This window comes from Rattus rattus, chromosome 1 (assembly GCF_011064425.1).
Source record: "Rattus rattus isolate New Zealand chromosome 1, Rrattus_CSIRO_v1, whole genome shotgun sequence".
Taxonomy (NCBI): domain Eukaryota; kingdom Metazoa; phylum Chordata; class Mammalia; order Rodentia; family Muridae; genus Rattus; species Rattus rattus.
Window position 1 is genome coordinate 169,916,651 of NC_046154.1, and position 20,775 is coordinate 169,937,425.

At 43.0% G+C, this 20,775-nt stretch overlaps 1 protein-coding gene across 17 annotated transcripts in view; it reads left to right on the top strand.

Annotated features, from left to right (window-relative positions):
- Positions 1-20,775, top strand: part of Anks1b (ankyrin repeat and sterile alpha motif domain containing 1B) — a 1,103,087-nt gene that overhangs the window by 964,768 nt on the left and 117,544 nt on the right. The window lies entirely within an intron of this gene.

The following is a 20,775-nucleotide window of genomic DNA, read 5'->3' on the forward strand; positions in this document are numbered from 1 at the left end:
TAGTCACAAAATGAGAAGAGATGTGGGAGATCTCAGAAGAAGAAATCTTGAAAAACTTCTGAAAACTTTGAAACACAGGAAAGCACAGTGAAGAAAATAGTTCTCTACTAGTAGATGCTAATATATTGGCATTGTCAAAGGAAAATCGCTATTATCTTTGAAATATTTGGAATATGACAATAATCAGTATTCAGGAAATTCACATAATAAAAATATTTTTTAAAAAATTATCCTCAGGAGCAAGAGAGATAGCTTAACAGTTAAGAACTCTTGATGCTCTTCCAGAGGACTTAATTCAGTTGTCATTCTGGGATGCCCCTTTCTGGCTTCTGTGGACCCCTACACACATGTACTGCATACCCCTACACACATGCTTAGACCTTCACACTTACATACAAAATAAATCTTTTTATGTTTTTTTACACCTTCAAATTGTACAGCCTGGACATGAGCATCTATAGCATTTGACTAATGACATTTCTCCACAAGTAATTTCATATTTATCAACGAATACCCAGGTAGATTAACTTCATGACAACAATGGAATCACGCTGCAGACATGGTTTTTAACTTTAAAAAAAAGCAGCAAAATTAGTTTCTTGTGTTTAGAAAAAAAATGGACATAAGAAAAATTAGTTAAAAAGCTTTATGTAAGTATTACTTTTACTGTAAGAGTTATCTCCTTCAATGTTTACCCTTATGCTCAAAAAATGGCGGTGAAAGGAGGTTTGAGCAGAGGTAGATTAAGATTTCTACAGACAAGTGATGCAAACTGTGAACCTCGTTGTGAAAGTGGAGTATACTTTACAATTCCACAAAGATTCGGGCAGTGCGAATGCACTGTGTTCCCTTCCAGAGACTACAAAATATGTTAAGGGGTGAGGGGGACACATGTATGAATAAAGTGTTCGCCATGCAAGCCTAAGTACCCGGGTTCAAATCATTAACATACACATAAAAAGCAGCTGGTGCCTGTATTTCCAATATGGGGGAAAATGATAATACACGTCAATAAGCGCTATGTTTAATGAAAGAACTAGTCTCAAAAAGTAAGGTAGAGAGGGATGGGGGAAAAGCCAACATTGATTGACCTCTGACCTATGCATGTATGTGTGCACGTGCACGCAAACACACACACACATACACACACACACACACACACACACTACCCTTGTAAGTAAAGGGCCTCACTAGCTAAGCTTCGTTAAATTTATAGTAAACACACTTCAGGGTTGAAGTTATTTCATTCTAAATACCACACATCCCAATTTTAATCCAATAGAACGTGGATTCTTCGGCTTGAAAGACTTATTACTGCCCATCTCCCTTCCTGACTGACAAGTACATTTAAATTAGCTTACGTTAGCCATGTTTGTAACAGTTATTTTGTGATCTGTAGTCGTGACTACAGTGGTACGGACTGGAAAATGGCATGTAAATGATGAAAACACTAACAGACATTGAAGACAGAACTGTGGTGGAAAGGCAAGAGAACTGGTGCAGAGACCCTCCTGTGAGTCTTGGTGCCTCATTAGCCTACAGTGCCCTCTCCATTCCCAACCAAGTTCCTTGGTTCATCTCTTAACAGCCTCAATTTCATCATTAACTGGGGGGGGGGTGTGTATCAATGTCAAAGTAAAAATCATGGATACTGCATTTCTCAGTTTTGTTATTTCCTAATAGTCTGAGGATGTCTTTCGGGTGCTTATATAATTGGACAGAAGCACGCCAGAGGGTGAGGTGTTTCCTGTCCCTTTAATTTTGCAGCCATCAGGTCACTGTTGAATAATATTTCATATTGACCCGCAGTCCGAGGCCGCCCTTTGTAAATGGTGGAGTTTTCTGTCCGAGAACTAGGAGGTTATCTGAGTGTAGCTCAGTAATATGGTTGAGTGTCAAGGTGTTTGAGGTTCTGTGTCACCACCTACAATATGTCTCTTTACGCTTGGTGATGCTGTGATCCTGTCTTTGAACGTAGGTTTTAATCCATTCACATTGCTACCTCCCTCGGGGCCATAAGTATCTTTATCTTGCCTTTTTTTCTGTATCTCTTCCTCACTGGTTGATCCTTTATTGTTAATCCTTCATCATCCTCGTCTCTGTCCACAGTGTGTCAGTGCTTTCTTCTGTCAGCAACTTAGTTTTCCTACTCTGTTTCTTGATGCTTCTAAGTAGCTTATTGTTTCTAAAGTCACACCGCTTGCTCCTTCACTTGTATCCTGCGGTCTGGAATAGCCCTCTTCTTCGCATTCAAATTGTTTCATTCTTCTGCCTTTAAGGTTCAAGTCTTTATTGAAAGCATTCTTCTGTGGTAGGAAGTTTGTGCAAGAATTTCCTTCTGTGCAGCTGCATAAAGTTCTGAATGGAACTCCTCTAAGCTTTACCGCTACACTGTATTTTCTTTTCTTCCCTCCCTCCCTCCCTTCCCAACTCTGCCCCTCCCCTTCCTTTCTCCTCTTCATCCACCTTCTCTTTCAAACACCGACACATCTGCCCTGCTATTTCTTTTGGTCTTGCTGGTGCTTGGGCAGCTGTGCCTAGACATAGTGTGAACAATTTCTTGCATCTCTCCCAACCATTTTGGGGGACCCATTTTGTTGTGATTCCTTGCCCAGCTACTTTGCGGTCCAAAGAAATTGCAGTGAAGACTCAGCTCAAGCTGTATGCAGCCCTAGTTGGATACTCTGTGTTTCCTTAGGTTAAATGCTTTCATTTATCAGTTTTTGTCTCTCCACTTTGGGAGTGTCGGGAGGAGATACCAGGAATCTCTTTTTTATACCTAACTGAAGGTTCCTGAACCTAGGACCTCATGGATCCCCACCCCCCACCCCAATAGAGTAGGCAGCCCTGAAGTCTTCCGTTGCACTGAGTGGGCTTTTTTGGGTTCCCCCCCACCCCAAACTTTGTGTTCCTATTGCTCCTTGGTAGAAAGTAGAAATGGATAAAGATATTCACTGAGTGTGCTTTTCTCTAAATTTAGGATTATTAGTGAGAATTCTCAGAATTGTGTTGACTCACCTCTCCAGGGAGTATGAACAGGGTTAAGAACAAAACAGCCTGGAGCGTCTTCATCTTCTCTAGAACCTTCTGTCTCTGTCCTTATCTGCCAATCTGGATGTTGGGTGCCTGAGTGGTTGCTATTTGTCTCTCTCCCTCTCTCATTCTCTAGCTTCCACCTCCTTCCCTCCATCCCTCCCTCCCTCAAACTCTTACTATTTTTCTCACCTTCGCTAGAAATGTAAGAAAAACTGTTCTGTGGAGTAGTCCAAGGACGTGATGCATTCTCAAGCCGGCTTTAGCTTGCTGTTGGGTTGCTTTGAAGGAAAAGGGGAAGGGTAGAGCCCCCGGGGGTCTTCAGTCTTTCACCTGAGCAGCTGAACAGGTGATAAGCAGACTGGGCTTTGGGTGAGAGAGAATCAAGGGTTCTGGGTTAATCTTTTAAGTTTGGGAAACTTAGAATCAGTGTGAAAATGTCAAGCACGTGATTGGATCTACCAGTCATGAATTTCAGGAAAGTTCAGGAATGCTAGACATTTACATTTACTCTATAACAACCCAGTACCCGGGGACATGCATGACAAACCTACATTATTCAAAAACACCTGTTTTTATGGACTACTTAGCCCTAAGAGTAAACTTATTTTTAATCCAGCAAGTGTCTGACATCTCTTTAATATAAATGAATCAGGTTAATGGTTAGTACGAATTAGCAAATTTTTCTTCTCACTTTAAAGTTCAAGACAATTTATCTTAAATTGTGCATATTCATCAAGAAGTCCGAAAAGGTCTTAATCGTGGTTCTTACTAAAGCAAATGGAAATAGAACCTCTGTGGTTGAGGGAGGATAAAGCATTGTTTGGCAGGGCCAGGGATGTAAACAGTGGAGATGCTGGACTGCTGCATCTGTGGTGCACATGCCCTCGCTCAAGCGTTTGCTCACACCATTTCAGATCCTGCCTGTCCTCCCAGCACTCGGAGGGTAGCTGTGGAACTATTCCCAGCCCTTCTCTGGAAACCCTGAGGGGTTTGTACCTTTGTTCTGGTCCATGCACATCTGTGTTGTATTTTCTGTGAGGCCACCAGCTACTTCAGGGCAGATGTTGCAGCTGTTGTTACTGTGCCATAATCTGCAAGTGCTCAAAACATAAAGAATCCAGAGCGTGCCGTTGTGTGCTGCCAGTTTGTGGTGTTTTTGGTTATGACTGGTTTGAATGCTCACTCAGACACAACGAATTGCAGTTGTGTTTCTGCGTACCACGTGGGTGTGTGCATTCCGGCAAATGAAACTCAGGCTTCTGTATGTTAATTGAAAAAAAAAATCTCGCTCAAATCTAAAAGAAGTGGTAATCACTACTTGCTTCCCAGTTGCTTTTTCAGTGGGTCTGGCTTTTGGCAAGCTACCTACTTCTGGTTGTTGTTTCCTGTCAGTCAAATCCCACCGCTCCTGTGTGTATTATACCTGGGTTACAGAGCTAGAAGCCAAATCAGACAGTGCTACAGCCCTCATTTCAAAAGAAAACACATATGTAGAGCTGGACCTGTGGACCCTGCACTTTAGCGGTAGAGACAAAGGGATCATAAATCCAAGCCCAGCCTGGGCTACGTAACACTGAGCTGGATCCCAGTCTTCATAAATGAGAAGAAAGACAATCACTTTATCTTTGAGAAAATAATACTGGGTCTGTCAATTGTTAACACTCTCACTGAAACCCACACCCAAACTCGAATTTTTTTTTTCATTCTTCTGTTGATCAATAAATCTGATTTATTTGCCTCACTTAATGCAATACTTCTAATCAAAAAGAGTAAGCTTGCTAGTAATTTCAGAGGAACTCAAAAACCAATGGGAAGGGTAGGATAGATTCAGTGCTTTCTCTCTAGCTTAGTTCTTCCTTAATTCAACTTTTTTTTAATATCAATTCCATGCAATATCTTAAAGCACATTTTCTCTGAAACCGAGTCTCACTGTACAACCCTGGCTGGCCTGAAACTTAGCAGAGAGAGCAGGATGGCTTCAAAACCACAGCGATCCACCTGCTTCTGCCTCCTGCGTACTGGGATTAAAGGTGTGCAAAGCATCTCTAAAGTGTCTTTGCACTGTAAACGAGTACAAATAAAGCACCATGCATTGTGCTAATGCAGGAATGTCACAAGGGTTGTAGGACCGGATGCCTTGGAAGTCAAGCACAGCCCTTACAGAGTAATCTCTCCTTGTTGTAGCACATTTCTTCACTTGTGTATCACAAGTCTGTGAAAGTAACTTTTATGTGACACATGTAATTGTCATCTGGGAGGCTCACTGCTCACTAAGCTCACCCTTTCTAGTTCTTTCTGAACTCTGGCTGGCTGGTTCAACTCAGCTGTTCTGACTCAAACTCCTCTCCAAAGCTGACTGATTCAGTCTGGCGTCTCTGAGCTTCTCACTGAATTGCTCTGCTTGGCCACAGACTAACTCCGGCAGTCTGTTCTAATCTTCTAATCTCCTCATTCCCTGGCTCGTTCTATGTGTGCTAAGCACATGTCTGTGTTCCAGCCAGATCACACAGACCTAGAAGGTTTTTGAATGTGATCCCTTGCCATGCCGCTGAATTTAAATTCCTCTACACAAAAGTAATGGAGTCCAGACTGAGACTGCAAGACTGGCCATGGGTGACTTTTGGGGCGCAGAAGCCTTGTAACTAAACCCTAGTATTCTTTTGGTGGAATGTTATACACAGTCTTAGAATTCAGATTTTCAGCAAAATAGAAACAGAACTTAGATCAATCTACTGAGTCAGATCCCCTTAGGTGTTATAAATTTAACACACATTAGTCTGTCGTATGAAGTGTAAGCCAAGGGTTTGGGATCCCTTGCAATGATCTAATTACAATTTCATTTTTACATAAGCGAGCATCGTGCTTTTAATAGAAGTCAGCTTGTTGGTCGTTGGGAAGCCTTTGTCCACAAGGCACTGAGAGTGAGAAATCAGTCCTGATGGTGAGAGGTTCTCTTACAAAACAGCAGAACATTACCGTTTGCCGGCCAATTCAAATCCTAAGTCTAAATATTGACAGCTTCCGTGCCTCCTGGCGTTTAAAAACCACAGAGATGACTTACGATCAGCACTAAGGTACACACTTTTGCTTAATTAACACCTTCTGGGCAGTTTTATGAACATTCTACCTGAAAAACAAGGAATCCTCCCCCCTCTTCCCCCAACAGTATGGCAGTTACTTGCCCAGTTGCTAGGTAACGAGGCAGATTTCTATAGCTTTTCCAGAACACGAAGTGGATGGTTTTTCAGTGACAATTATTTATATCCAATATTAACGCACGCCATATTGATAATGACTCAACAGAACACACGCGTACTTTCCCGTGCCCTTGCAGGAAAGTGTGTGGCAATTCACATAGCCAGCTTTGTCCCAATCTTTTCCAAAAGCGATTATTAATCTTTGCCACTGTGGATGATCCTTTTCCTTGCACAGCAGCAACGGCTAGGCTCTTTATTTGATCATCCTTCCAGCTGGCTGACCACAATCAAAAGCCATCGCCATACCTGCACAGCACACAGAATGGCGAGAGAGAGAGAGAGAGAGAGAGAGAGAGAGAGAGAGAGAGAGAGAGAGAAATATGTTCTGTTTGCCCTGCCGTCCATTCAGACGTCAGGAAGTTGTTTGAATGTTTGAAAAAAACAGTATTATTTTGTACATCACTTATCATTCCCAGTAGCATAATTGCTCAGAAACCATAGCTAACACCTGGAAGTTGCCGGAGTTTTGAAGACATTCTTTAAAGGCATTGACACAATGTATTGGTTCCTTCCCCACCCCACCCCCATCCCCAGTTGGTACAGAGCTGAGGAATCTTAGCAACACAGCACAGTGTTACATAAGCAGTGGTGTCTTGTTAAAGTCTTTTTAAAAAGTTTCAATTGAAGAGAAGTCTGCCACTTAAAATACAATCAGTGAATTTCTATAAAAGCTAAGGAACACTGTCTCGCTACTGGTCTTGGTTTTCTTCCTTAATATTTCTTTTCGATCTCATAGAATCCTTGGCTCTCTACTTCGTTATGCATGGAAGGAATCACGTGAAATACTTCAGATTCATTTTCTGCCCAACATTATGCTGCTCACGCTCACACAGGGTAGAATTTACATGGTGGATCAAAGAACTACCTTTTTTATAGAAAAGATCAAAACATTGTTTTGGGCTATAGTGTAAAAAGGTGTCTGTTGACACTTGACAGTTTGAAGCATGTCTGAAATTAGTCCATGAACCGTGGGTTATTAGATACTGTGATATAACTCCCCTTTTAACATAAGAGATATCACAATATGTAACATTAGCATTCAAGATAGCCTCTAAAAGACTTCAATTATAGTCAAGTATGAAAAAAAAAAGGTGAAAAATATTGGTTCGGTGCTATTTTTCTGTGATACTAGAGAGAATGTTCTGGGGAATCAGAGAGAAAAAAAAACAGACAACTTTCTACCCATCTGTTGGGTGAACTTAAGATAACCCTGAAATTACAAGTCAGCACACCAGAAAGCTAGCTAAAGTAGAGAACAGTTTACTATGGAAAATTGCATTTTAATAATACCTACTAATTAAGGGAATATAGTCAATAAAAACACAGCTTTTCTGTCTGGGAAGCTATAGAAGCCACCCGCAATGATTGATGGCTTTGAGTTTCCGCAGTCTTGAGTAAAGCATGGGAGAGGCGTGTCTCTTCTCGGATGTGGACCACAAGACTGGGAAATAAGCAGAGCAGTTCAACAGTAAGCTCTGTGACTCTTCGTGTCACAGGATTAGCTACCGATGCGGTGCTTAAATGCTAAGCATGAAATGGCTTTGCCTCCATTTTCATTTTTAATAAATTAAAAAAAATTTCTGGGGTACAGAGTCAAAGCAGATATCTGTTTTCCATTTAAGATAATCTCCCTCTTGTTATAATTTAGAATTTCTAAGTCTTCACTGGGTTTTTCTCAGTAATTCAAGAGAAAACATTTATACCGGATTTCATTGGAACCTAGACAATTTCTAAAGCGGGTTTTCTGTTAAAAGTCTCTCTCTCTCTCTCTCTTTCTCTCTCTCTCTCTCTCTCTCTCTCTCCTCTCTCTCCTCTCCTCTCTCTTCCTCTCTCCAGTCTCACAATGACCACACTCAAACAGGTAGCCTGAAACCCAGGACACTGGCCCTGAACTCACAAGAACTAATCTGGGCTTTGAGTTGCTAAGATCACAGGCCTGTGCCGCCATGCCCAGCCAAGGTAATTTATATTTCTGTTTCCAACTGGAAGACCATTACCAAAGGTTAGCTCTGGGTGACTGCTGGCTTTCTTGGTATTGGCATTCTTGTATTAGGAGCTTTGAATTTGAAGGAGCTGTCAGCACCCTGAGTTGCCTTTGTCACATTGTTTTCATTGTTTCATTGTTCTTCTTTAAAACCGGAACTTTTTATTTTCCTGTTTTGTCTCTTAATTTTCTTTTTGAAAATTCTTTCTTTCGAGTTTTGAGGTGGGTTATAATTACATCGTTCCCACCTTCTCTTCTCTCCTTCCAAGCCCTTTCTTCTACCTCTCCTTGCTGTCTTTCAAATTCATGACCTCTTTTTTTCACTAATTTTTGTCATACACACATGTACACATATGCATATCCACACATGCACACACAGTTACACATATAATTGTATTTATTTCTAAATACATACGTACAACGTTCCCAGACTGTATAATGTTACTTGTAAGGTATTTTCAAGGCTGACCATTTGGTATTGGATGACCAGTTGGTGTGCTCTTCCTATGGAAGACTATTTCTCTGACTCTTAGCACTCCTTAGTGGAAGGTAGTTCTTTGTGTAGGGTTGAGGCCTCCTGGGCTCCCCCACCCATCCACATTAGCATGTCCCTTGTTGATATTCATGTTCCCTCATGTTTATGCAGTTATATTAGTGATACCTAATGGGTTTGGGTTGGTTTTTGGGGGGGGGTTGGTTTTTTGTTTTTTTGATTTTTAATTAATGGTGGTCTTTCCTCCCTTGCTTCCTAAGCCTATCTCTGGTAAAGAAGCTAGGGAATCCTGAATACAGGGAGTGTTTGTCTCACTTTGAGCTCTAATGCTTGTAATAATAAGGGCTCTGTGGTCTGAGTCTGATTTCTAGCTGGGAGAAAGCCAGTATCTCAGGTTCACACGGGCCACATTTGCACAGCATTGGCTGTCGTTTTTTGCATTAGTAACATAGATTTTAACCACTTTTTCAATGGCAATGAAAAAAAAAGGCCAGGGAGAGTCTGCGTGTAGCTCTCCTTGTTGCCTTTCTAGTCAGGCATTGTGAAAATCATAGCTGAAGGTGAGAGGAATGCTAAATCATAATTTTAAGAGTAAATTACATTTCAGATAGAAAAAAGTGGTGTGTGTGTGTGTCAGTGTCTATGTGTGTGTGTCAGTGTCTGTGTGTGTGTGTGTGTGTGTGTGAGAGAGAGAGAGAGAGAGAGAGAGAGAGAGAGAGAGAGAATAGGAAAATTCTGAGTTTATTTTTTCGATACCTAAAGCTTAAGTATAGTTTTCCATGCTATGTGATCTTTTATTTGAATATTATTTTCATGGCATTTGTTCTCAGAAGACCCACAGATATTACGAAGGAATCTTCAGCAAAGATTTCTCAAATGCCACAAAAGCAGATAAGTGAGGGACTGAAAGTGGAGGTGGGAGGAAGAGCGAGGCGCTAAAGAACAGACTGAAAGGTTACGTTCGTTTGTAAAGCCCGTCAACAGAACACTTGGGTACAGGTTGCTGCCCTTCTGCAGAGGAAAGGGAGAAGCGGGGAGAAGGCCCCCCTCTGCAGACACGGAGATGTGCTCAGCTCCATGCCTTCCTAACTAGACGAGCTTGGGAATTGCTAAACACAACCTTTCCAGGGCCTGTTTTGCTTATCTAGGAGGCAGTGAGCCTGTCTGCCTTACACTTATTCTGAGAACTAACAAGTGCAGAGGTGGACACATAGCTCTCTGACGCCCAGTAGGTGCTCAAAACACTAGGTTAGGGCCAGCAAGATGGCTTGGCAGGTTACGTTAAGGCACTTGTCACCGAGCCTGATGACCTGTATCCCACTCCCAGAACCCACTGATGGATGGAGGCAAATGACTCCTACAAGCTGTCCTTTAACCTACACACGCACACGCGCGCGCGCACACACACACACACACACACACACACACACACACACACACACACACGCACACACACGGACATAAATGCAATGGCTTAAAATTTCTAAAAGCTATTATTTTAGAAGGGTCCCTAACCTATCACAGGCCTTTCTTCCCTAGTCCCCAGAGGACAATATGTCCCACAACTTAAGACCATCGGCAAAATTACAGTCTGAACAGGAAGTTAATGTCTGAAGGAAACCTAGAGTGGCTGAATACTATATACATCACTGCACCAGTGGGCACCACTCTCAGATGCTGGGTGGGACCATGCCCCATTTTTTAGAACTGCTTTCTTACTGTCTGCATTTAAGAAACTCCAATAGTCATCCTGTTGACTTTTTTTGTTCATTTTTAAATACTTGGGTTCCTCAATTTTTCTTGTGTGCTGCCTAGATTTTTTTTTTTTTTTTGTCAACCTGACACAAGCTAGAGTCACGTGAGAGGAGAGGACCTCAAGTGAGAAAATGCCTCCATAAGATCAGCCTGTAGACAAGATTACAGAACGTTTCCCTTGATTAATGGTTGCTGTGCAGGGCCCAGCCCACTGTGGGCGGTGCAGTCTGGGAACGTGGGCCAGGGCTGTTTAAGAAAGCAAGCTGAGCAAGCCATGAGGAGCAAGCCAACAAGTAGCACTCATTCATGGTCTTTGCTTCACCTCCTGCCCCTGACTTCCTTTCATGCTGGACTTCAGCTGTCAGCTGATATAAATCCTCTCATCCTGAGTTGCTTTTGGCCATAGTATGGATTTGTCACAGCAGTAGGATCCCTAAGACACTGTATATGAAGAGTGACGAGTAGAGTGCCACAGATGGTGAATTTATTGATGGGACAACCATACAAGCACTGTTTCTGGTAAGAGGCATTCAGGTGAACGAAGTTGTTGGTTATCCTATCAGTTGCGCCATTTTCGTGCCTCCGGCCTCCTTAACTATGTTCACTGAAATGATTACGTTCACTTGACTTTCATAAAAAGTCTCAGAGCTCTGTGTGCCCGCAGCTTTACTTCCCCTCATCCTGAACTCCTGTTCTCTCTCTCTGAGTACTGTGTACAGACAGTATGGCTGGACCTATGTTATACATTGAGTTCCAGCACCAGGCAGGACAGAGATGCCCTGCCCTGAGGGGCCTCCTCACAGATGAGTTGACCACCAGTTATCACAGACTTTGCTGTCTGCAGAGTCCAGGGTGGGCCTTTCTGGAGTTCAGGCTGAAGGTCTCTTTAAGGATTCAAATGTAGGAAGAGATAGCAGACGACTCAGTGTAGCCAGACTCTGGCTACAATCCGAAACAAGGATTTTCCGTTTCTTATGAATAAAATACCTTTCTCTTCCTTATAAACAGATCGTGCATCCTCATTATAGGAAATAGAAAGCAGAAAGGAATAATTTGTGTTCTGCTGCCAGATAACGTATTAATAAGTACCGTTTTGTTCAATATTCAGAGTGCCTGAAGCCTATCTTTAACTTCTCAGACTATGGGCTGGTGGTATATTTAAATATTTTTGTGGCCCATCTTCTCGGAAGGCTTGCAGATATTCTTTTTTTAAAAATTTTTTTTTATTAACTTGAGTATTTCTTATTTACATTTCGATTGTTATTCCCTTTCCCGGTTTCTGGGCCAACATCCCCCTAACCCCTCCCCCTCCCCTTCTATATGGGTGTTCCCCTCCCCATCCTCCCCCCATTACCGCCCTCGCCCCAACAATCACGTTCACTGGGGGTTCAGTCTTGGCAGGACCAAGGGCTTCCCTTTCCACTGGTGATCTTACTAGGATATTCATTGCTACCTATGAGGTTGGAGCCCAGGGTCAGTCCATGTATAGTCTTTGGGTAGTGGCTTAGTCCCTGGAAGCTCTGGTTGCTTGGCATTGTTGTTCATATGGGGTCTCAAGTCCCTTCAAGCTCTTTCAGTCCTTTCTCTGATTCCTTCAACAGGGGTCCCGTTCTTAGTTCAGTGGCTTGTTGCTGGCATTCACCTATGTATTTGCTGTATTCTGGCTGTGTCTCTCAGGAGAGATCTACATCCAGTTCCTGTCGGCCTGCACTTCTTTGCTTCATCCATCTTGTCTAATTGGGTGGCTGTATATGTATGGGCCACATGTGGGGCAGGCTCTGAATGGGTGTTCCTTCTGCTTTTGTTCTAAACTTTGCCTCCCTATTCCCTTGCAGATATTCTTAAGGAATTTTCAACCAAGGTTTCTCACATTGCCAGAAAAAAATTTTTAAAAAAAGGCATTTGAAACTCGAGATAGGAAAAAAAAATACATGTATATGTCTTGATGGTTTATAGTGTATGAATTAAATATTACCTAAAGCATCAGAGTAAATCATATACACCCGAGCCTTTTTGAAGAAGGGAGCAGAGAAGGAGTAACAGTTTAATCCCCCCGGCAGACTGGAAGACATTTAAAGGCATAGAGGGTCTTCTGCAACTTGGTACTTCCAATGAGCCTGGGTAAGGGAGTTAAGGAATCAATAGGTAATTAAAAGGAGAAATTGGGGGATTTTTTTTTTCCTCTCAATATTTTAAGACAAAAAAGGGTTGCTTCCAGACTTTGTCTGCTTCAGCATTGATCCCAATGGCCACGTTATAGCATCAGCCGAGGTGCCTGTCAGCAGGTGAATGGATAAAAAGGACGCGGCACACATACACAATGCAGTTTCCTTTCACCGTAAGCAACGGGAGAGGCAGCCAAAGTCAAGCGAAGCCAGTCAGACGCTGATGGACACATGTCGTGTGCGCTCTCATTTACACGCCCTAGAATTCCCTGCAGACCCATAAACCTGTGAGTGGGGAGCAGAAGAGAGGCTGAGGGGCTAGAGGAGAAGATGGTGAAGGGGGAAGGGATAAGCATGACCGCACCTGAGCCATTCTAGAAGGACGTTTTCTTATCCACGTCTGGAATCCTTTCCAAGGTGGAGCGAGCCCATGTCTTACGTGAGCAAACAAGGTCAATGAGCCCCGAAAACAAAACAAAAGCGCAACTACAAGCACCAGGCCTTACCAAAGACCTAGCATCCCCGAGCTGCGGCTGGGCTGTTTGTGCTTCTCAGGTCTTAGCTATTGAAGGAAAAGGAAGAACGCTAATTTGGACAGCATCCACTTCCCAAGATGCAACCTGCTGCGCTGCCTGGATAGACTTAAAATAAGCTTTACGGATGTTTCGCTCTTGTTCTTGGCTCGGGGTCAACCAGAAAGTGTTGGCTGTGATGTGTTTGAAGAGGTTTCCGGTCTTGTCGGAAGACTTGGATAATTAGAATCAAGATGCGCTTCAGCTCCACCTTGGGCAGCGTTTTCATACGCTGTCCCGGCTCTGAGACCGTGTTGTGTTATCTCTTTAGTCACACGGGAGATGAGTTAGACTGTGGGTCACCTGCAATTCAGCGTCCTTGTGGTTGGCTTAGCACTTAACTACGGAATGTTTTTATGAGTCATTCAGACCCTAACTGTCCCCCTCAGATTGCCTGTGTTGCTCTTCTGGTTAATTACATGTCGTCTAATTGCATAATTTAGCTATATATGCATGGTGACCCGAAGCCAAGCGCTTTTCTTTATTATACAATTACTCTGAATAAACTCACGGGTTAAGGTAGGGTTTAAATACCCGATGAAAAATGCCACTTCTAAAAGGCCGCTTTTGCTTTTTACAACGCTTTGGTGAACATTTAAGAAAATGATCTACACAAATACCATGTGACTCATACCTATACCCTAAGATCACCAGAAATTACCTTCTGTAATTGTTCTCTCTGCTTATTTACCTAAAAAGTCTCGGTATCCTTATAGTTACTGATTATTATAAAGCTACTAATTTCTGCCCAGTTAGGATCATTTGAATTCCTCCTAGTGCTGTCTCATTGTCAAAAGCAAAACAAAGATGAGTTTAACCTTTTGGGCTTTGTCTTCCATGTGTCTCCACCAACCCCACGCACAGATTGAATTCTTAGCCTGGGCCAGGCATTATACTAAGACCTCAGGATACCATGTCATAGAAGGCCTCTTGTGTGAGAGAGAATCACACAGGGAAGAAAGGGACAGATATCAACATACCGATGTTCTACCCTGTGACCAAATGGAACACAAAGTACATCAGCGGCACTGAGCGGGGAATCCCAGTTTACAGGAGAGCAATCTCAGGAGAAGTCCCCAGAGGATGTGGGAATTAAGACATGTCCTCAAGAATGATCAAGAGTTTACTTGGAAAAGCCTAAGGGAAGAATGAAGGATGGGAGTGAACTCCAATGAGAACATGGCGTATACTGAGGTCATAGAAGCCCACTCACTCAGTGTTGTGTCAGTGAAAGATATGGGTGACACGATGCGGCTGGCGGAGTGTGAGAACTGGGTAAGAACTGAGGCTCTTGGACTCCAGCCTTCCAGTCACAGGAAGCCTTCGAGAGACGAAGTGGAAGCAGGGTTCTGTAGTATTTGTCATTGACAAGAGTCGTTTTGGTCTCTGACTGCTTTCCTCATTCTCTGCTGCTATTTGTGTTGTTATGATGTCTTCTTATAAAGTTTGACCTAAGCCAACACCATCTCCAGGCCAGATGACCTACAGAAGCAGAATTTAAGCTCAAGCCACCAGGTCGTTCTTTGCGATAAGTCCATCAGCTTCTTATGGGAAGATACACGTATATACCACCTCACTTCTTCCCTAGGCCACCTTCGTCTCTTATGTGCTGATCACCGAACCAGTCTAAAATTTTATCACAAGCCCAGGTTTGCCTTAAGAGTAGATACAGTCCCTCCAAGTGTTAGTGGTCTGGGTCAGTTCATTCAGGGCCTGTGGTGCACCCCAGGCCATCAACAGAAAGAAGGAACACCTCAGCCCTCCTAACTGCTCATAGATGTGTAAACAATTCCACTGGAGTAGGCTAACACGTAGGGTAGAGAAATGAATGAGGCAGAGAGAAAACCCGGAAGGCTTCCTTCTAAATGCATAGCTACCTGGGGTCCTAGGCAAGAAGTAAGGAAGAGGGTGGGGTGTCTTAAACACAAACGTCCAGACAGAGGCGCTGCTGAGAGCCGGAAGTGCTTCAGGGCAGAGTGGAAAAGCGGGGAGCTGTTGAGGCCACAAGGAATCCAGTCTTCAGAGGCCAATGCCTGTGCCATGGCCTGTTTCAAAGGGCACAGGAAACACCTGGGGTGGGGTGGGGGCGTTAAACAAAGAGAATTTACGCAGCCAGCTCTGCAGAAAGATTATGGTGATAACAGAGAAGCAGATTGAAATAGGACAAGGTGGGGACGGGTTCCCTCTCCTCCTGGGGTTGGATGGAGCGCCAGCAGGGACTGTACCCAAGTTGCCTCGTGTGGAATGAAGCTATGAGGATGGACCTAAAAGAAAGGCAGGGTAATATTGCTAGAGGCTGGTGAGCAAGAGATGAGCGAGGTCAAAGACGAGGAGAAGGAGGAGGTCGGAGGTCCTCAGATGGTGGAGGTTTCCAGGGGACACCTACATGGGTCCGGCGGTCACGCCACTGTCAAAGTAAGGAGTGCTTATCATAACTCTTAACATTCCTTTTTAAGGTCTGCGTAGCCTTGCGATTTAATTTTTTTTTTAAAATTCTCTTTCATACCATTTTTTTTCTTCCAATGCTGTAAGGTTGCATACAGGGAAGCATCCTTAAGCTGTGGCCACAGAGCCACTGCGCACAGACGCGCACGACTTGGGAGCCAGATCAGGATTGGAATTAATCTCCCTGTCTCAGACGTTTAGACTACATGGTCTGCTTTGAAGGCACATCCTTCGATTATGTAATCTGAATGAAATGAAATTCATTTTTTTTCGGTTTTTGAGTGCACAGTCATTGATGAGCAACTAGGGCTATATATAAATTTTTCTCTGAAATTTATCCCTCAAATTTGTTGGCCACTCATAGGGAGTCTATTTTGGATAGCTAGTATTTATAGAAGGCTCACTGTGGGCTTTACATAATATTAACTCGTAGTCCTATGAGGTAGATGCTAACGTTATCCCTCTTAAGACAAGGATTTGGGGCACTGAGATGTGAAGTAACTGGAATAAGTTCACCTGGAATTGGCCCCAGGCCACTGCTGCATCCCCTCAGTAAGAACAACCACAACTTTACTCCAAATGTATGAACCTATGAGTGGTCAAGTCCAGAAGAAGCCATCTTCCTTCAGAACCTACAAAACCAGGACTTGTTTACTTAAGCGATTTTAAATTTAACTTTGAGGAGAGACTTCTGAAGTAGTAACAGCAGCAGATCTCCACACCGATGCTCAAAGAACTCTGCGAGTCCGCCCTGTCTGTGCCAGAGGGCCCATTTACCCAGAAGTCACTGCGGCAGGACCAGATTCAAAGCGAGACGGCATCTCGGAGGAACTGTAGACCTCTGCCCTGGGATGGTTCGTTTGAACTCTGAAAGTTGTAATGCCAAACCTATTAAAATGCACGACGGTTAGACCCAAAGATGACTACAGCTTGCCCCTCTGATCCTAAAAGCCTACTGGGGGCCAAGTATATACGACGTCTTTATCAGCACGTGGCACAAATTATTAAGATCTCCTCCAGTCCGAGTTCACAGAAAACTGCTTCTCCTGGGTCCTTTTTAGTTATTCATTTCATTTATATTTCCTTACATGTACTTTTTTTTTTTTTTGGTAAATATCTTTCCAAATATATTTACTCTCCTGGCTAAACAGTTAGGTCTCATTTTTCTCCAAGCGTGGGTTTTTTTTTTAAACAAGTTTCCACTCCGTGTCTAATAAATCTTCATGCCTCCTGTCTGCGACTCTTACTCTTTCTTCACAGACCATTAAGAAAAGAATGTTCCGTCCACCCCAAACAATGGGAACCCCCGTCACCTCTATAGGACCTTCCTTCCAGGGAGACTGCTAGTCGTGTTGTTTCCCGTCATTTATTATGCCCTCAGTCTGTGCGCAAGCCAAAGTCACTGTTTTGTGAAAGAAATTGTGCGCGACGTTCTTCCTAACGCTCTAATAAAATTCAAATATATCACATCTGCTCCTCTCCCTTAAAACAGCCATCTTGTAATTCCATCTGAAAAGCAATCAAATTTGGTGTGTCTTTTTTTTTTCCTTCATAAAAGCTCAGCTTTTTATTACTTTTGGGTTTATTACCGCTGGATGTTACACATTTTTTTTATTACTCTCAATATTGCAAACTTGCCAAATTGTGATTGCCAGGGTCTCTTTCGTTGTTTGAACATGGAGGTTCTCCTCTTTCTCCTTGTTCTGCGGTGACTAAATATTTGGGTTCCTATTGACTGTATTTCTTACATTAGCCAGTTTCATTTTTTTTTTCCCTAGAGGACAAGCATGTAAGGTCGGGGTAGTACAATATGAGAAGCAGAAGCTGTCTCCTGTCACCTGTCACCTGGCATCTCATAATAAGCCACCGGGCTCTCCTGTGTCCCAGTACCCTGTGACTGCTGGCATTTTTCCTCCTTCCCCAAACTGTAAATGCCAAAGATGGGAGGAGAAAGACCACTGACTCAAATCATCATGGCCAAGTTAAAGCAAAGCAATTATATTCATGTCTTCCCCCCTACGTCAGAGTCTTGAGAGATCGGCATTGGATGTGAGGAAGACAAGGCTTCTATAGATCAGGGCCAGAGGGTTTCCAAATAGGGGCTCTGGCATGAAAATAAGTGAGATCATAACAAGTTAGTCCTAACAACCTAGATGTGACAGGGTAGCCATAACAACAGGCAGTCAAAACAAGGTAGTTCCAGGCAATCAGGTGACCTTTTGAAACAAAGGTAGAGTTGCAAGATGGTTATAAACAACTCTTTGATACATGATTGCCATTCCTAGAACAGGCGGTACAGAACCATTGGTAGTTAAGGTTACAGGTGGGGCATAGCCCAATCCTTGAGAAACAAACGTTTAATCCTCAACAGGAGGAACCTAGTTTGTCTTTACTATTAAGATGACTTTTAAGCCGAAGGTGGTGGCAGGCTGGTTCTTCAAAAGCTCCTGGGCTCTGGCTGCCCTTGAGAAGCCAGTACACGTTAGTTAGTGTCTGGTGGCCTGCTCCCCGTTTTCTCATGCTTCTGTTTATTGATGAGTCGTTCCTTTTGCGTCTCAGGCTGTGTATTTTTTTTCCTCAGCAGCGTATGAAGTATTCTTTGAGTCTTTGGTTCTTGAACTTCATGAGGAGGGCACTGTGTTTAAGCTGGGCACTAACAATCGCACTGTGATTCCTTTCCCCAAGTGAGCATTTGTCTAACCCAGTCTGTGTCAGGATACAGCCCTCTCCACTTGGAGAGGGCTCTGCTCCTACACTTTCTACTTCTTCCCTGTTGAATAAACATCCACTTCTTTCCACAGAGTTTATGGGGTTTTTTTTAGTTTTTTGTTTTTTTTTTTAATTTTTATTTTTGTGCCACTGTGCTTTTAACTCAACAAGTAGGACTATTATTGACTAGATCCTAGGTGTCAATTTCAGGGCCACAGTTGTGAGTCTCGCCTGTCATAGTATCCACGGGCTTTTGGGAAGAAGTCAACAATGAAACAGTTCCAACATGATCTCTCTCTCTCTCTCTCTCTCTCTCTCTCTCTCTCTCTCTCACACACACACACACACACACACACACACACACACACACACACACACACACACACACCCCTGCCCTATGTGACAGGGAGGATGTAAGCCACGGCAGGGATCCATCCATCCCTAGGAAGCTCTGGAGACTCCAACTATAGGATTAGGGGAATCGGGATGAGTTTCCTTTGCAGAGCGGAGAGATACATAAGGGAAGGCGTATTTGTATAGAACAGATACTTATCCTGAGACCTCCTTCCAGATGTTCTTGCTCTTGCAGTACTAGTAGATCAAGGAGAAACACACATCTGAGGAACCAAGGCCCAGAGGTCGGAGGGAGAAAGCAAGTGTCGGGTTAGTGAAATGTATTAGTTTACTAGGGCTGCCGTGACCGAGGCCCCAGACTGGGGTTCACACAGCAGGTACCCATGCTCACCGTTCTGGAAGCTGAAGTCCAGAGCTTGGCACATTGTTTTCTCTGAGGCAGGTCTCCCTGGTTTGCAGATGGTCATCTGTGTCACGTCCTCCCAAGGTCAATGCTCAGCCATTCGAGTCCATGTGGTCATCACCTTGTGGGGACACTGGTCACACTGTAGTTGAGCTTACCCTGATGATCTCACTATAGCTTAGTGATTGCTTCTAAGACCCTGTCTCCAAATACTCTCCCATTCAGAGGAACTGGGGAAAGTTAGGGGCATATATATATATATATATATATATATATATATATATATATATGTGTGTGTGTGTGTATGTATATATATAATTTTCTTGTTTTTTTAAATATTTATTTATTATATTTATATGAGTACACTGTCGCTATCTTCAGACACACCAGAAGAGGGCATCAGAACTCATTACAGATGATTGTGAACCACCATGTGGTTGCTGAGAATTGAACTCAGGACCTCTGGAAGAGCAGTCAGTGCTCTTAACCACTGAGCCATCTCTCCAGCCCCGCATACACACATAATTTTAAGAAAACAGTTTAACACTGTTTTGTTCAGTCTTTGGAAGTATTTGGATTATGGAATAATCTTTGGAAGTATTCTATCACTGGCTTAACAGGTTATATGTCCAGTGCCGGATATAGAGTGTTTCACATTTAAACTAGTGCTGTAAACATCCTAGAATTTCCTCTACATCTCTGCTTAGCATTAAAATATCACAGAACTCATTCTTCACTCAATACTTCACATTGGAGACTGGAGAGATAGCTTAGTGGTTAAGAACATGTTTGCTGTTTCAAAAGACTCGAGTTCAGTCCCCGGCACTCAAACTTCTCACCAGAGCCTATCACTCTAGTTCCAGGGACACGGGCAGTTCGTCCTAACCCCTACAGAAACCTTCATTCGCGCATACAAACTCACACACATATACCTATGATTTTCAAAAATTTTAATATTGTAAAGCAAAAAGAAAAAAGAAAAAAACCTTTGCTCCTTAAAGACCCAGGATATGTGACAGAATATGAATCATTTAGCATTGCAAAGAAAACTACCTCACATAAATTACTACTCGTAAAATGATTAGGATTTAAATCGCTTCAGTTTCCGTAATTTATTCCCACTATAGAGATAAGTTCACTTAGTTTAGATTGATTGTACAAAACTCAAATATAGATAAACAATGTACTTTGCTTGGAGGGGAGGTATTGTTTTGTTTTGTTATTTCAAAATCTAGTCCCTAGGACTAGGGCTGTTTTCAGACAGAGTGCCTGTCTGTCTGTCTGTCTGGCTGGCTGGCTGGCTGGCTGGCTGGCAGGCTGGCAGGCACCAAGGCCTGAGCTTGACCCCCCAGCCTGAAAACAGACACAATAGAGGATAGTTCTGTAGGATGTTACCTGCTTCTTGGCTATACTTTCTGGGAAAACTTTTGTTCTTAAATATTAGAGTTTGAAAAGTGCGCATTTTTAAATGTTCCTAATTTTTCTTGTGTGTCCTTTAGTAACCTAAAAAAAAAACTGGGTGTGATGATCAGATATTGACTGTAATTTCAGCAGGACCACACACTTCCTTGTGACGTGTGCAAGACCTTAATTTCAATGGGC